Source organism: Myotis myotis, unplaced genomic scaffold (genome assembly GCF_014108235.1).
Source record: "Myotis myotis isolate mMyoMyo1 unplaced genomic scaffold, mMyoMyo1.p scaffold_m19_p_4, whole genome shotgun sequence".
Classification (NCBI taxonomy): domain Eukaryota; kingdom Metazoa; phylum Chordata; class Mammalia; order Chiroptera; family Vespertilionidae; genus Myotis; species Myotis myotis.
Genome location: NW_023416346.1, coordinates 88,338,866 through 88,351,508, shown reverse-complemented (window position 1 = coordinate 88,351,508; position 12,643 = coordinate 88,338,866).

Genomic DNA, 12,643 nt, shown 5'->3' with positions numbered 1-12,643 from the left:
TCCATACCTTGCTTTTCCCTTTGTTGTCCTGTTCTCTTACTCTATTTCCTGCGTTAGATTTTCCTATTCCTTCTTTCAAACACCTGTTAAAATTCATCCTACGTGTAAATTTAATTTATGATCCCCTGCTCCAAGTCTATACACACCTCTCTCTTTGTTTTTTAAATATCAATTTTTTTCTCTCTTCCCTTTTTTTTGGTTTTGTTTTGTTTTTTAATGTTGTTATTATTTTTTGTTTTGTTTTCTTTGTACATGTTTTTTTTTGTTTGTTTTGACTTGTTTTTATCTCTGTCCTATTGTTATGGTTTGCTTGATTGTTGTTTAGATTGGTTTTTTTTTTTTTGCTTGTTTTGAGATTGTTACCACCCTTTTTTGTTCTATTTTTGGCTTCTGAATTTTCCTCTCCTCTCTTGTTATTAGTTGTTGTTTGTAGTTTACATTCAACTCTGAGTGTTTGATGTTTGAATTTTTTGGGATTAGTTGTTGTTCTACTGGAGTTTTTCCCCATAAAAATAGTTCCCCTCCCCCCCCCACTTCTTATTTATTCTATTTCTTCTCTCACTAACTTTTTTTCTTTTCTCAATATCATTGCACTTTTTTTCTTTTCTTTTTTTAACTTTTATTTTCTTTTGTTTATTTTATTTCTTATTTTTTTTATTGCTTAAAGTACTACAAAGGGAATTACATATGTGTCTTTTTTTCCCCGCCCTTGACAATCCCCTGGCCTCCCCTACCCCTCAGTGTCTTATGTCCATTGGTTATGGTTATATGCATGCATACAAGTCCTTCGGTTGATCTCTTGCCCCCCTCCCTCCTGGCCCCAACCCTCCCCGGACTTCCCACTGCAGTTTGACAATCTGTTTGAGGCAGCTCTGCCTCTGTATCTATTATTGTTCAAAAGTTTATAATGGTCTCTATTGTCCATGAATGAGTGAGATCATGTGGTATTTTTCCTTCATTGACTGGCTTATTTCATTTAGCATAATGCTCTCCAGTTCCATCCATGCTGTTGCAAATGGTAAGAGTTCCTTTCTTTTTAGAGCAGCATAGTATTCCATCGTGTAGATGTACCACGGTTTTCTAATCCATTTATCTACTGATGGGCACATAGGCTGATTCCAGATTTTAGCTAGGGTGAATTGTGCTGCTATGAACATATGGATGCCTATATCCTTACTGATTGGTGTTTCTGGTTTCTTGGGATATATTCCTAGAAGTGGGATCACAGGGTCAAATGGGAGTTCCATTTTTAGTTTTTTGAGGAAACTCCATACTGTCTTCCATAGTGGCTGCACAAGTCTGCATTCCCACCAGCAGTGCACGAGTGTCCCTTTCCTCCACATTTTCTCCAGCACTTGTCCTTTGTTGATGATAGCCAGTCTGACAGGTGTGAGATGGTACCTCATTGATTTGATTTGCATCTCTTGGATGACTAGTGACTTTGAGCATGTTTTCATATGTCTCTTGGCTTTCTGAATGTCCTCTTTTGAAAGGTGTCTATTTACGTCTTTTGCCATTTTTTGATTGTATTGTTTATCTTCCTTTTGTTAAGTGGTATGAGTTCCCTATATATTTTGGAGATTAGGCCCTTATCAGATATGACATTGGCAAATATGTTTTCCCACGCAGTGGGTTTTCTTTTGTTTTGATGACAGTTTCTTTTGCTGTGCAGAAGCTTTTTAATTTGATGTAGTCCCATTTGTTTATTTTCTCTTTAGTTTCAAGTGCCCTAGGAGCTGTATCAGTGAAGAAATTGCTAAGGCATATGTCTGAGATTTTGTTGCCTTTGGATTCTTCTGGAATTTTTATGGTTTCCCGTTGTACATTTAAGTCCTTTAACCATTTTGAGTTTATTTTTGTGTATGGTGTAAGTTGGTGGTCTAGTTTCATTTTCTTGCATATATCTGTCCAATTTTCCCAACACCATTTATTGAAGAGACTATCTTGGCTCCATTGTATGTTCTTGCCTCCTTTGTCAAATATTAATTGAGCATATTGGTTGGGGCTGATTTCTGGGCTCTCTATTCTATTCCATTGATCAATATGTCTGTTCTTCTGCCAGTACCCAGCAGTTTTAAGAACAGTGGCTTTGTAATACAGCTTGATATCTGGTATTGAGATCCCACCTACTTTGTTCTTTCTCAGGATTGCTGCAGCTATTCGGGGTCTTTTTTTATTCCAGATGAATTTTTGGAGAGTTCGTTCTAGATCTGTGAATTATGCCTTTGGTATTTTAATGAGAAGTGCGTTGAATTTATAGATTGCTTTGGGTAGTATGGAAATTTTAATGATGTTGATTCTACCAATCCATGAACACGGTATGTTCTTCCATCTGTTTATGTCTTCCTCTATCTCTTCTTTCAACGTCCTGTAGTTTTCTGAGTAGAGGTCTTTTACCTCTTTAGTGAAGTTTATTCCTAGGTAGCTCAATTTTTTTGGTGCGATGGTAAATTGGATTGTTTTTATAATCTCTATTTCTGAAAGTTCAGTATTGGTGTATAGAAATGCCTCAGATTTCTTGAGGTTAATTTTGTATCCTGCTACATTGCCAAATTCATGTATTAAGTCTAGTACCTTTTTGATGGAGTCTCTAGGGTTTTGTATGTATAATATCATGTCGTCTGTAAATAAGTACAGTTTACTTCCTCTTTTCCAATTTGGATGCCTTTTATTTCTTCATCTTGTCTAATTGCAATGGCTAATACTTCCAGTACTATGTTGAACAGGAGTGGTGAGAGTGGGCATCCCTGTCTTATTCCTGTTCTTAGGGGAAATGATGTTAGTTTTCGTCCATTGAGTATGATGTTGGCTGTGGGCCTGTCATATATGGCTTTTATTATGTTGAAGTATGATCCTTCTACTCCCACCTTGCTGGGAGTTTTTATCAAAAATGGGTGTTGGATTTTGTCAAATGCTTTTTCTGCATCAATTGATATGACCACGTGGTTTTTTTCTTTCAATTTGTTTATGTGATGTATCACGTTTATTGATTTGCGGATATTGTACCATCCTTGCATCTCTGGAATAAATCCTACTTGGTCATGGTGTATGATCTTTCTGATGTACTGCTGGATATGATTTGCTAGGATTTTGTTGAGGATTTTGGCATCTATGTTCATGAGGGATATTGGCCTGTAATTTTCTTTCATTGTGTTGTCTTTACCTGGTTTTGGTATTAGGGTGATGCTGGCTTCGTAGAATGAGCTTCGACGTATTCCTTCCTATTGAATATTTTGTAGTATTCTGAGGAGGATAGCGTTAAATCTTCCTTGAATGTTTGGTAAAACTCCCCTCTGAAGCCATCTGGTCCTGGGCTTTTGTTTGCTGTAAGCTTTTGAATGACTGCTTCAATTTCTTCCAGAGTTATTGGCCTATTGAGATTTTTAGATTCTTCCTGATTGAGTTTTGGAATGTTGTATTTTTCTATGAATTTGTCCATTTCCTCGAGGTTGTCTAGTTTGTAGGAGTAGAGCTGTCCATAATATTTTTTTAACAATCCTTTGTATTTCTGAGGGGTCTGTTGTTATTTAGCCTCTATCGTTTCTGATTTTGTTGATTTGGGTCCTCTCTCATTGCTTCTTGGTGAGCCTGGCTAGAGGTTTGCCAATCCTGTTTATCCTTTCAGAAAACCAGCTCTTGGTTTCATTGATTTTATTATACTTTTTTTTGGTGTGTATGTCATTTATTTCTGCTCTAATATTTATTATCTCCTTCCTTATGCTCACTCTGGGGTTTTCTTGTTGCTCCCTTTCTAATTCTTTGAGTCTTAGAGTTAGATGATTTACTACCATTTTTTCTTGTTTTTTGAGATAGGCCTGTAGAGCTATAAACTTCCCTCTCAGGACTGCTTTCATTGTGTCCCATAGGTTTTGGATTGTTGTGTTTTCATCGTCATTAGTTTCCAGGATGTTTTAGATTTCTTCTTTGATCTCATTGGTAACCCAATCAATATGTAATAACATACTATTCAGCTTCCAAGTGTTTGAATATTTTGGGATGTTTTTATTGTAGTTTATTTCTACTATTATGCCATCGTGGTCTGAGAAGATGCTTGGTATGATTTCAATCTTCTTGAATTTGGGGAGACTTTGTTTTTGACCCAATATGTGGTCTATTTTTGAATCTGTCCCATGAGCCTTTGAGTAGAATGTGTATTCCGTGGCATTCGGGTGAAGTGTTCTGAAGATGTCAATTATGTCCATCTGCTCTAGTGAGTCATATAGGATTGCTGTTTCTTTGCTGATTGTTTGTCTAGAGGATTTATCCAGTGATGTCAGTGGTGTATTAACGTCCCCTACTACGATTGTATTGTCAATCTCTCCTTTCATATCTTCCAGGAGACTTTTAATGTATTTGGGTGCTCCCGCATTGGGTCCATATATGTTTATCAGGGTTATATCTTCTTGTTGTATTGATCCCTTTAGTATTATGAAGTGGCCTTCCTTATCTCCTGTTATGGCCTTCACTATGAGGTCTATTTTGTCCGATATAAGTATTGCTACCCCAGCTTTCTTTTCCTTTCCATTTGCCTGAAAGATATTTTTCCATCCCTTCACTTTCAGTCTGTGTGAGTCCCTTCTAATGAGGTGGGTCTCTTGTAGACAGGAAATGTATGGGTCATGTTTTTTTTATCCATTCAGCCACTCAATGTCTTTTCGTTGGAGCATTTAGTCCATTTACTTTTAAAGTTATTATTGAAAGGTACTTGTTTGTAGCCATTTCTTTTTATGTTGTGTGGCTGTTTTCTTACTGAGCTTTTTATTTCTTCTTTTTACACCAGTCCCTTTAGCATTTCTTGCATTGCTGGCTTGGTGGTGATAAACTCCCTTAGCCTTTTATTGTCTATGAAGCTTCTTATTTCCCCTTCAATTTTGAATGATAGCCTTGCTGGATAGAGTATTCTTGGATTCAGTCCTTTGCTTTGCATCACTTTGTAAATTTCCGTCCATTCTTTTCTGGCCTGATGTGTTTCTGTTGAGAAATCATTTGATAATCTAATGGGAGATCAATGTATGTAACTTTCCGTCACTCTCTTGCAGCCTATAAGATTCTCTCTTTGTCCTGAACATTTGCCATGGTAATTATGATGTGTGTTGGTGTGGGTCTTTTCGGGTTCACCTTGTTTGGGACTCTCTGTGCTTGTGTGACTTTTTTCTTCCCCACCTCAGGGAAGTTTTCTGATATTATTTCTTCGAATAGGTTTTCTAATCCTTGTTCAGCTTTCTGTTGTTCTGGCATCCCTATTATTTGTATGTTGTTTCATTTCATGTTGTCCCAAAGCTCCTTTAGGCTCTCCTCCTGACTTTTAAATTTTCTCCACTTGCAGTACAGTTTGGGTGTGTTTTGCTTCCTTGCCTTCTAATTCACTAATTCAGTCCTCCGCTTCTCCTAGTCTACTGTTGATACTTTCAATGGTTTTTTTTATTGCAGCTATATCGCTCTTCATTTCTTCTTGGTTCTTACATAATTTATTGATCTTTTAATCTGCTTCTTCTTGCTGCTTGAATAATTTGTTGATTTTTTCATCTGTTTCTTCTTGCTTCTTGCATAAGTTATCCATTTTTTCATCTGTTTCTGCTTGCTCTTTGCATAGGTAGTTGACTTTTTCATCTGTTTCTTCTTGCTTCTTGCAGAAGTTGTTGATTTTTCCCTTTCCGTTTTATGCACTCTAGGACCCTTATTCTGAATTCTTTTTCTGTCATGTTGCATGCCTCTGCATCACTTAGCTGCTTTTCTGGCAAGTCCTCCTTTTCTTTCCTTTGGGGGTTTCTTTGTTTACCCATGTTTGATCTCACTGACATATCTAGACCTTGATTCGTTCAATGGCTGTTCCCTGGGTGGCAGTGGCTCCTTGGGCTGTTGTTGCTCCTAGGGCAATTGCAGTAGCAGCTGCTCCTCAGTTGGCAGCAACTCCTCTGGTGGGTGCTGTCCACAGCTGTGGTGGCTCTTCTGTCTGTTGGGGGTAGGTTTCATGTACAGCTGCTGTTCCTCAGACAGAAGCTGTGTTGCTCTCGAGGCTGCTGTTGCTTGGATCTGCTAAGTTGATTTAAATCGACAAAATACAACACAACAAGGCACCACGTACCAGGCACTGAACACAAATATATTCACGATATTAATAAACCCAAATAATGGAGACCACCCAATTTGAGAGAATTAGGGGATAAGAAAGAAAGAAGAGAAAAAAGAAAAGAAAACTAGGAAAAAAAGGAGTGAAAAAATGAAATTGGAAAAAGGAAGGGGGCAAAAGAATGAAAAGAGAGAATGAAGTAGAAGAGGGGAAGTGTCTATTTATATGAGGAGAAAACTCTGATAGAACTGCCACTAATCCCAACAAATTCCAGCAACAGCTCCCTGGAGATGAATGCAAACTAGAAACAACCAATAAGATCAAGAGAGGCAAGGGAAAACAGAAGCACAAAAATAACCGGGGTGGGGGGGTGGTGGGAGGGGAAAAACCAGCAGAAAAAAATAAAAAGGAAAAGCAAAACAACCTCACAACCAGTCCTAAAACACACACGCACACACAGACACAAAAAAGAAGAAAGAGAAAAAAAACCAACAATATACTCAATAATCAAGCAAACAGCAACAAAACAATGGAAAGATAAAATAAGAGAAAAAAAGTTTTGGATAGTGAAGAAAGATAAGGGATATGTGTATAAGGATTTAGAGCAGTGGATTGAAATAGGATATATACGTAGGGTGAAATTTTGACAGGAGGTAAACAGAAGGAATAGGGAAAATCTAAAGCAGGAATAGGGCAAGAGAAACAGGACAACAGAAGGGGAAAAGTGAGGACAAAGATTTTAGCAGAGAGGTAAAATTGAGGTACTGAAAATTGATGGTACAGGAATGATGGAAATAGAATGGAGAACACTAATCCCAAAATAAAATAAAGAGAAAATAAAATGGCATTTTAAAAAATGGTAAAATGGTGGCATTAATAATACTGGTTAAAAATAAAAAATGTAGTAATTAAAAGGGTAAAATCAGGTGATGGAAAAAGAAGAAAAAAATTGGTTTCTTAGTTAAAAGGCGAAAAAAGAAAAAAAAATTGCAGTAGTTTAGGTCCATCAGTTCTTCTACTTGTCAGTCTGGCTCACCTTAGTCCTGCCAGGAATTCAGGAGTGTTGAATTTCCCTTCGATACACTGTTCCTCCGTGTTGTAAACCACAGACCTGAATTTAAAGCAGGCTGTATTTGTGTCCCAGACTGCCTTAATTTCTGTTTAATTAAGAATCAGTTTGTGGCTCAGCCTCTGAGTGGCAGTGTTTTTGGGTTGGCCTCTGAGGTTATAAGGCTTCTCTATGCAGTAGCAAGGGTTTATTTTTTTTATTGCACTTAAAACTGATTTGGGTAAGTCAACTGTCCAGAGCTGGTTCTTTAATCGCTACCCTGCTCTGTGTTGTTGCTGGGATTGAAAATCCCTCTATAGGCCAGACCCTGTTAACTCCCAGGGACTGATCGGATTATTTAATCCTTCATCTCGTTCAGGGTGGAATCTGGGTGTGGCTGTGCTCCTTGCCTGGGGGCTAAGTAGAGGAGTCCCCCTCTTCGGAGAGAATGGCTGCCCTGATTCTGGTCCCAGGGGTGTCTCAGCACTCAATTCACTGCCACCTTTCCAGGCGCCCCCTCTCTCCTCAGCCTCTCCCCAGATTCCACTCGTCCGCACCTTCTCTCTCTCTCTTCAGCACAGGTGGGTGTCTGTATCCAAAATGTCTTATGAACAGGATTCAGTGAAAACAAACAAACAAACGCCGGCCGTGGAAATGGGGATGGCTGAGTTCCTGTAAGCTCTTCTCTTACCGGCACTGCATGCTCTGGTCAGCTCTTCAGGCTGCCTCTTTTAGGCTCAGTCCTCCGTGATCACAGAACCCAGATCTCAAATCCCCTGGCTCCAGGATTCCCGCAGATCTCCTTTCCCCACTCAGGGGCTGTGCCTGTCCCAAGGGACGTGGCTGTCTGCCACGCGGTCCCCCTCTGACCCTCTGGGCTCAGAGGTCTGGCAAACTTTCCTGCTTAGATCCCTGTTTTTTTTTTTTTTTTTTTTTTTTACCTTTCCAGGGGAATTCCTCCCTTACTGGCTGCAAGCTGTCTCACCAGCTGAGTCTTTTTTCTTTTCTTATCCCCTAATTCTCTTTTCTCAGGTTGTCACCTTTATTTGGGGTTATTAGTATTGTGAATACATTTGTGTTCAGTGTGTTGTGCATTGTGCCTTGTTGTGTTGTATTTTATGCCTTCAAATCAATGCAGGAGAGAGAGAGCTACATAACCATACACCTGGAGAAGAGAGATCATGGGGAGACAACAAAACAGCCCGCAAATGAAAGAAAAAGATGCATCACCAGAAAAGGAAGTAAATGAAAAGGAGGCAAGCAAAATGTCAGAGAAAGAATTCAGAGAAATGGTCATTGGTGGATGAAAAGAATGAAAGACAAATTCAACAATATGTGTAAGAACCAAGAGGAAATGAAGAACCAAGAAGAAATGGAAAATGACATCACTGCTATAAAGATCTCAATAGAAAGCATCAACATTAGACTAGAAGAAGCAGAGGACTGCATCAATGAGCTAAGAGACAATGTAGTAAAAAATACCCAAGCAGAGAAGCATCAAGGAAAAAAAAACCTTAAAAACCAGGAGGAGAGCCTAAGGGAAATTTGGGACAACATGAAACAAAAAAACATCCGCATAGTAGGGGTGCCAGAAGGAGAGGAAACTGAGCACAGAATAGAAAACATGTTTGAAGAAATAATGACAGAAAACTTCCCTGATATAGGGGGGGAAAAAACAACAGCTCACACAAATCCAAGAAGCTCACAGAGTCCCAAACAAAATGAACCCCAAAAAACCGATGCCAAGGCACATTATAATAAAATGGGGAAACACAAATGAGATAGTAAGAATCTTAAAAGTGGCCAGAGAGAGACAGATAGTTACCTGCAAAGGATTCCCCATCAGACTAGCAACTGATTTCTCAACAGAAACACATCAGGAAAGAAGAGAATGGAATGAAATATACAAAGCCATGCAAAGGAAGGGTCTGAATCCAAGAATACTGTACCCAGCAAACCTATCAATCAAAATTGAGGGTGAAATAAGGAGTTTCACAGGCAAAAAAGGACTAAGGCTGTTTATTACCACCAAACCAGCAATGCAAGAAATGCTAATGGTTCTGCTGTAAAAAGAAGAAATAGGAAACGAAGAAGGAACACAGGCATAAAGAATAAAAATGGTGACAAGTACATAGCAATAATAACTTTAAATGTTAATGGATTAAATTCCCCAATCAAAAGGCTTAGGGTAGCTGTGTGGATAAGAAAACATGAACCATATATCTGCTGTCAACAGGAAACCCACCTCAGAAAAAAGGACTCACACAGACTGATGGTGAAGGGATAAAAAAATATTTTTTAGGCGAATGGAAATGAAAAAAAAACATGGGGGTAGCAATACTGATATCAGAAAAATTAGATCACAAAGTGAAGGACATAACAAGAGATAAGGAAGGCCATTTCATAATACTAAAGAGACCAATCCAGCAAGAAAATATAACTCTGGTAAACATATACACACTGAATATAGGAGCAACCGAATACATAAAAAAAAACTTTTGGAGATTATCAAGGGAGAGATTGATACAAATAGAGTCATAGTAGGGGGCTTTAATACCCACTATCACCATTGGACAAATCATCTAAACAAAAAATCTGCAAAGAAACATCAATCCTAAATGATGCACTAGATAAGATGACATTAATTGACATCTTCAGAACATTTCACCCCAAAGCCACAGAATATGAATTCTTTTCAAGTGCACATGGGTCATTTTCAAAGATAGACCACATATTGGGTCACAATCAAAGCCTCTTCAAATCAAGAAGATAGAAATCATATCAAGCACCATCTGAGACTACAATGACATAAAACTAGAAATCAACTACAATAAAAACAATAAAAAAATAAACACCTGGAAGCTAAATTGCATGCTATTAAACAATGATTGGGTTACCAGAGAGATTAAAGAAGAAATAAAAAAGCATCATGGCAACAAACAACAATGAAAACACAACAATCCAACATTTATGGGACACAGTGAAAGCGTTCTTAAGAGGGAAGTTCATAGCCCCACAGGCCTGCCTCAAAAAAGAAGAAACAATCGTAATAAATTATCTAACCCTACGACTCAAAGAGTTAGAAAGACAGCAACAAGAAAAGCCCAGCGTAAGCAGAAGGAAGGAAATAATAAAGATCAGAGCAAAGATAAACGGCATAGAGACCAAAAAAATAATACAAAAGATCAACAAAACCAAGAGCTGTTTCTTTGAAAGGATAAACAAGATTGATGAACCTCTAGCCAGGCTCACCAAGGAGCAAAGAGAGATGACCCAAATAAACAACATCAGAAATGAAAGAGGTGAAGTAACAACCGATCCCACAGAAATACAAACGATTATGAAAAAATACTATGAAAACTCTATTCCAACAAAATGGACAACCTAGATGAAATGGACAGATTCTTAGAAAAATATAGGCTCCAAAAACTCAACCAAGAAGAGTCAAAAAACTTGAATAGGTCAATAACTGCTGAAGAAATTGAAACAGTGATCAAAACTCTTCCAGCAAACAAAAGCCCTGGCCCAGACGGCTTTATAGGGGAGTTCTACCAAGCATTCAAAGAACTAAAACCTATCCTCCTCAGATTATTTCAAAAAATTCAAGAGAAAGGCACACTTCCAAGCTCTTTCTATGAAGCCAGCATTACCCTAATCCCAAAACCAGATAAAGACACCACAAAAATAGAGAACTATAGGCCAATATCCTTGATGAACATAGATGCTAAAATCCTCAACAAAAATCCTAGCAAATCGGATTTAACAATACATTAGAAAGATGACCAACTGGGATTGCATTTTTGCATTCCAGGGATGCAAGAATGGTTCAATATCTGCAAATCAATTAATGTGATACATCACATAAACAAACTGAGAGAGAAAAATCACATAGTCATATCAATTGCTGCAGAAAAAGCATTTGACAAAATCCAACACCCTTTCTTTATAAAAACTCCCAGCAAGGTGGGAATAGAGGGATCAGACCACAACATAATAAAAGCTTTATATGACAAACCTATAGCCAAAATCATACTCAATGGGCAAAAACTAAATCCATTTCCCCTACGAACAGGAACAAGACAAGGATGCCCACTTTCACCACTCCTGTTCAACATAGTACTAGAATACTAGCCATAGCGATCAGACAAGAAGAAAAAATAAAAAGAATCCAAATTGTAAAAGAAGAAGTAAAACTGTCCTTATTTGCAGATGACATGATATCATACATAGAAAAACCCAAAGACTCCATCAAAAAACTACTAGACCTAATACATGAATTTGGCAATGTAACAGGATATAAAATTAACACCAAGAAATCTATGGCTTCTTTATACACCAATAATGAATTCACAGACAGAGAAATGAAAAAAAAAATCCCATTTACCATTGCACCAAAAATGTTAAGATACCTAGGAGTAAACTTAACCAAGGACGAAAAAGACCTGTACTCGGAAAATTATAAGACATTGAAAAAAGAGATAGAGGAAGACATAAACAAATGGAAGAACATGTCATGTTCATGGATTGGTAAACTCAACATCTTTAAAATGTCCATACTACCTAAAGCAGTGGTCAGCAAACTGCGGCTTGCAAACCACATGCGGTTCTTTGTCCCTGTGGCATGGGCCACTAAGTTTTAATTGCACTGTATATGTGCGCCCACACATGGTATTTTGTAGAAGAACCACACTCAAGGGGCCATTTTGCTGACCACTGACCTAAAGCAATTTATAGATTCAATGCAATACCTATTAAAATACCAATGGCATATTTCAAAGATCTAGAACAAACTATCCAAAAATTCATCTGGAATAAAAAAGACACCAAATAGCCACAGCTATCCTGAGAAAGAAGAACAAAGTTGGAGGTATCACAATACCAGACATCAAACTATATTACCAAGCCACGGTTCTCAAAGCTGTCTGATACTGACACAAGAACAGACCTATAAATCAATGGAACAGAACAGAGGAACCAAAAATTGACCCAGCCATTATATTCAATTAATGTTCAACAAAGGAGGCAAGAGCATGCATTGCAGTCAAAATAGCCGCTTTAATAAATGGTGCTGGGAAATTTCGCCAGATACATGCAAAAAAAAAAAAAAAAGAAAGAAACGAGATCACAAATTTCCACCAAACACAAAAACAAACTCAAAATTGCTAAAGGACTTGAATGTAAGATGGGAAACCATAAAAATCTTACAAGAGTCCATAGTCAGCAATATTACAGACATATGTCGTAGCAATATCTTTACAGACATAGATTGTAGGGCAAGAGAGACTAAGGAGAAAATAAACAAATGGGATTACATCAAAATAAAAAGCGTCTGCACAGCAAAAGAAACCATCAACAAAACAACAAGAAAGCCCACTGTTTGGGAGAACATATTTGCCAATGTTATCTCTGATAAGGGCTTAATCTCCAACATTTACAGGGAACTCATACAACTAAACAAAAGGAAAATAAACAATCCAATCAAAAAATGGGCAAAGGACTTAAATAGAATCTTTTCGAAAGAGGAC